This window comes from Myotis yumanensis, unplaced genomic scaffold (assembly GCF_028538775.1).
Source record: "Myotis yumanensis isolate MYYU_CA2020_CCGP unplaced genomic scaffold, mMyoYum1.0.hap1 SCAF_2, whole genome shotgun sequence".
Classification (NCBI taxonomy): domain Eukaryota; kingdom Metazoa; phylum Chordata; class Mammalia; order Chiroptera; family Vespertilionidae; genus Myotis; species Myotis yumanensis.
The window spans coordinates 176,962,382-176,968,381 of record NW_027223753.1 but is presented as its reverse complement, the minus strand read 5'-3'; positions in this window follow the sequence as shown (position 1 = coordinate 176,968,381).

Below are 6,000 nucleotides of genomic sequence, written 5' to 3'. Positions count from 1 at the left end.
AGATGAGGCTATTCTTATTCATTAACTTTAGAACCTTATTCTTTGCTCTGTAGATAATTTGTGAATTACTCCCTAGGGATGTTTCTACTTCCATATTCCCATTTGACACAGACTCACTGAACTCTGAGCTCTTTGAAGGAAGCAATGGTTTTTGTATTTTCAACAAATCTAGGTATCTGAACTTGAAGCTGGCCCACAGTAAATATTTGCTGAAACGACTAGTTGCATTGATATTAATAATTATCTCATAGGAGCCACCCCCTTCAGTATTGCCAGAAATAGAGCTCACTCACCTGGCAGCAGGACTGGAAATACATATTAAGAATGGACCTAGGGTGGTGACATGTAAGGCATCCCCCAAAAGGCGGTGAACCTTTTGAATTGGGAGAAAGCCAGGGATTTCTAGAATAGGCAAGGCTGTCCAGCCTACACTTCTGAAGTGAGCCACTGAGTGAGTCTAACTGTGAGACAGGAGGCCACGTGGATAGAGGCCCTTCTATTAGGTAAGGGGTTCCAGGGAGGTCCAGCCAAGTTGAAAAATTCTGTGGTCTTAATTCTGCAAAAAAAAAAAAAAAGAAGTTTTTTTGGCTTGTGGGCTAGCAAATACTTTTTATTTGCCTCTGTAAGCCTGTGTGTTTTCCCACATTTTCTACACATTTGTCCTGCTTTGAAAACTCAGACATAAAAACTTTTAAAAAGCCTGACTGGCATGGCTCAGTGGTTGAGCATTGACCTATGAACCAGGAAGTCACAGTTCGATGCCCGGTCAGAGCATCTGCCTGGGTTGTGTGCTCGATCCCCAGTAGTGGGTGTGCAGAATGCAGCTGATCAATGATTCTCTCTCATCATTGATGTTTCTACCTCTCTCTCCCTCTTCTTTCCCCTCTGAAATCAATAAAAAAAATTTTTAAAGACTTAAAAACTAATTTTGATAGGCTTTGAATGATGGCTTAAAAGCAAAATGTTTTGGGTGCTGGGTAGAGCGGTGGTTACACAGCAACAAGTGTGAAAATGAGGGCGATTTTGATTGACTCTGAATGAGCAGTGCGCTCAGGCTGCTGCCCAACTGCTGGCGTCCTTCGGGGTATTGACAACATGGCATTGCAGACACGTGGCCCAGTACCTTGAGGAAGTAATCAGAAATGAACCCACAGGTTTACCAGCAACAAGGTTCATTGGCAGTTTATTTATGAGTGAAAATGGAAGTGAATTAAATGTTCAACAATAGGGGCTCAGAAGTAAATCATGATGCTGTGAAAATTTATATGAAGGATGATTAGTAATATGGTAAGTGCTTTTTATATTAATAAATTATGTTAAGAAACATAAAAGCAGGAGGCTTTTGCCTAGAAAACTTCCCTGTAAATGGCAGAAACAAAGGAGAATTAGTAGAAGTAAAGTGTTCTGAGAAGGGGAGAGTGCCTGAGTCTGTTCAGGCTGCTGTTACTAAATACCACAGACTGTGTGGCTTATGAAGAGTAGAAATTTCTCACAGTTCTGCAGGCTAGGAAGTCCAAGATCATGGTGCCACCATGGTCGGGGATAAAATATATACCCGACTTCTGAGGGTCACAGACCTCACATTGTATCCTCACAGGGGTAAGAGGTTAGGGTTATTACTGGAGCCTCTTTGAAAGGGCACTAATCCTATTCACAAGAGAGCCACCCTCACCATTTAAGCACCTCCCAAAGGCCCCACCTACTAATATCAGCATCTTTGGGGGTTAGGATTTCAATATATGAATTTAGGGGAACTCAGATAGCAGAGAGGATAATAGATCTATTTTTATGTGGCACAAGAGGACCTTAAAGAATATTACAGATAGAAGTTATAATTCAAGATAAGGGTGGGCTTTTTGGTGTTTTACTTTATTTTAATCTTTAGTTACAACATTGTAATAACAGTGGAATAAATTTTAAAGGGAAAAAATTAGCCACAGTGGGAGTACTTTTAATGCCTCAGCTACTAAATTATCCTGTTCTCTTCTGGTTTTTGTCAATTTGCGCAAATCCTTTTAGAGTTGCGGTCATTGTATAGTACACAAATGTTTGGTAGTCATGTGCCTGTGTACTACGCCATGGCAGACCCCACTAACTCATGGACCCCCTGGGTACAGCCTCAATCTTCTTCATCATGTTTCTCTGAGAACCCACAATCAATCATAATGAAACTAGCCAACATTATGCCTGGCATTATTCTACAAGTTTTATTTATATTAACTCATTTAAGTTTGTTTTAACAACCTTTTAAATGTGATAGCATTATCCCTATTTTACAGATGAGGATTTGGTGTATGACTTAAAACTCTTTGATCATCTTATTATATATTTGATTAAGCATTATTTAAAAAATAATAAGACATTATTTTTAAAAATATATTTTATTGATTTTTTACAGAGAGGAAGGGAGAGGGATAGAGAGTTAGAAACATTAGTGAGAGAGAAACATGGATCAGCTGCCTCCTGTACACCCCCTACTGGGGATGTGCCTGCAACCAAGGTACATGCCCTTGACTGGAATCGAACCTGGGACCCTTCAGTCCGCAGGCCAATGCTCTATCCACTGAGCCAAACCAGTCAGGGCAATAAGACATTATTAATTTACTAGAGGTGTGGTGCACGAATTTGTGCACTGGTGGGAACCCTCAGGGTGGCCTGTGGGGATCGAGCCCTAGCTCATGCCCCCAGGCTTACAGTCCCATCCCATGCCCTCTGCTTCACAGCCCCGCAGCCTTGCCTGGCACCCAGCCATGGCCTGGTGCTGCCCCCTCCCCTGCTTCACCATCCCACCTGCAGGGTGATTGATTGGGGTAGGGCCCCCCGCCCAGCTCCCTCAGCACCTGGGAGCTGGGAGGTTGCCCCGTCACCAGCCGCCGCCACTGGTCGCCGTTCTGTGGGGCAATCAGCGGGGCGATTGGATCCCTGCTTGCACCCACCTTGGCTGGCACCACCTGCTCACTTGCTCCACCATCCCACTGTGATCCTACTCTCGTCAGGGCCCATCGGCACCAGCAGTGCCTCCAGTGCTGCCCGCTACCAGCGAGTGTTGCCGACACCCACCATGTTCTGCGCCGCCCCCTGGTGGTCAGCGCACATCATAGCGAGTAGTCTAACTCCTGGTGGAATGACTGCCAGAGGGAACAATTTGCATATTAGGCTTTTATTATATACGCTATTTTGCACTATAATTTTCAAAATTATATGTGCAACGATTATGTAAGAAATGAAAATCTTTGTTATAATTAAGACGACTAAAATTGGAATGAAGAAAGATGTTTTGTTACTAGCTCTTTAAGCAAAAGCTGGGGGGGTATTAAATGGGGGGCTATACCTCAGGTATGGAGTTGATGAGGTTTCAGCTTAGCTTCTTTCCAACTTTTAATTTGATGATTCCATGAGGAGGAGGTACCTATCTGATTGCTTTCATAGATCTTAAAAGGGTCTTCTGCTAACAAACAAAACACCTTTTCTTGGGTTAAGAGCGTTTGCACGCAGATGGTTAAAAAATTCTTTTAACTGATGATAATGCTTTAAAAATAAGGCTTAATTCTTAGGATAAGGAATTGTGACAGATATTCATATTAAGAAGAAAATGACAAAGGTGATTCTTTTCCAAAAAGAAGCTTTGAAGTAGACAGAGTAGTAAAAACACGTAGGGTATTTACCACATAATGGGGTGAAGTGAAAAGAAGCCTCACAGAAAGGGGTGGAGGAAGAAGAAAGGGAAGTCGAGGCCTCTCAAGGGGCAGAGAGAGAGAGAGAGATCAATTGGTTGCCCAAATCCCAGTAATGTGCCCTGACTGGGAATTGAACCGGCAACCTTTTGGTGCACAGGGTGACAGCTAACCACCTGAGCCACTCCGGCCAGGCAATCACCACCTTTTATTCTATCCAGATTTAATGGGTCTGGCATCAGGTTTTTAAAAACACTTCCCCAGGTGATTCTACAGTACAGCCAAGTTTGAGAACCACTGTCTTATCCCAGAAAGATAGGTGATTTTTGTTTGTTTTAAATTTCAGGTCTGTAGTCTTTCCCACTGAGACATTTTAATATGTAATTGTCTTCATCCTCCATGAAGACATTCTAAAAATGCCTACAGAGTCATTTATTATTGCTGGATGGAGTGTTCAAATGCGTCAATAAAGTCTAGTTGGTTGGTAATATTGTTCAAGTCTTCTATAGCCTTCTGATTTTCTGTCTAGTTGCTGTACCAACTACTCTTTGAGGAATGTTGAAATTGCCAGTTACATGGATCTGTTTTTCCTTTCACTTCTATAAGTTTTTGCTTCGTGAACTTTGAAACTTTGCCATTGAGTGCATTGAACATTCAATATTGTTATGTTTTCTTGGTGAATTGATCTTAGACTATTATAAAATGTCTCTCTTTATCTCTGGTAATATTCCTTGTTCTGAAATGGACTCTGTCTGATATTAATATAGACATTTGTTGATCAAGCATAAGTGAGTCAGGAAGCTTCCCTAGAAGTAAGTGACAAAATTTTATTTAAGGGTCAGAAGATTTGCAAATCATAAAACACTACCAGGTAACACCCAGAGTACTCTGAAGAAAAGAGAAAAATCAACAATTTTTATAGTAAAAAGTACATTCTTAGGATGAGTCAGTCCAGCACTCTTCGCTTCAGGATTGGCCTTAGTTGGCAATCTTCCAGATGTCCGGTGGTCTGGACACATGAACATTCTTTCCTAAATTCTTCAGAGCATAATCAATAAGATTTATACACATATCTCCGGGAATTGATGCACAACTGAAAGTGCAAAAGTTTATGTCTTTGAGCTAGTTATAGTAAAATAAAACCTATTCCTCATGTTTCAGACCATTCTCATTTAAGTCATTTTTATTATCTTGGCTCTGGTGACTCTATTTTGTTTCTTTACGCTTTCCTCACATTCCAGCTTTCTTAGGCCTTTAAAAAATCTTTTTCTATACTTTTAATTTTAGCCTATTGGTGTCTATGCATTTAGAGTACATTTTAAAGCATCTTTTTAAGTAAAAATTTAAATCCACACTTGATATCCAATCCTGGAAAAATAAGAAAATTTAACTGCAGGTATACTATGTCTAGAATGAAATGTTATATAACCATTTAAAAAGTTTCCAAAGAACTTAAAAAGTTGTGGAAAAATTATGAGCATTTATGCAAGTGAAAAAAAGCAGGCTATAAAATGTCATACAGTTTGACCCAATTATGTGAAGTATAGATTCATATCAAAAAGATTTGAGGCATATACATAAACATGTTTTCTCTGGGTGGTGAGATTCTTTTATTTATTTATCCACGTATTCATTTTTTCTAGCTTCATTGAGGTATATTCAACAAATAAAAATTGTATGTACTTAAGGTGCACAACATGATAATTTGATGAGTGGTGGGATTCTGTTGTGAACTTGGTTTTCTTCATTATTAGTAGTGGTGGTGAAATATGGTAGCAATCATCTCAGGTAGAAACTGTAGTTTAACTTTAACCCTGCTGTTTGGTTTCTGTACTTACTTGCTTTGTTTAACAATAGAAAAGTTACTTTGATTTTCTGAATTGTATGAATCACCCCATTCCATTAAATGCCTTATTGATTGTAATGTGAATATCCCATGGGTTGTGGTCATACTGGTCTTAGAAAGCACATTTTCCTTTACCTGGGAAGGACAGCACAGTTATCCCAAGGTCAGAGGGCTCTAGACCCAAAACTGTAATTTAGATAACATGCCTAAGTTTAACCCAGGTTACCCAAGGGCTCTAGACCCAAAACTGTAATTTAGATCTGCTTCTGTAAACTGCTTTTTTGTGAACCAGGTTCCTCATTCCAGACCCTGGGATGTAATCAATACCTTTGTGATTTTTTGCCTATATAACCTTGGAGCTGCCACCATCTTGTTACTGTGAGATTTGGGAATGACCCCTCATAGTCCCGGATTGCAATAAATGTGACTCTTTAATTCGACTTCTTGAAGCGTCCTTCTGTGATTCGAGGGGTACATTAC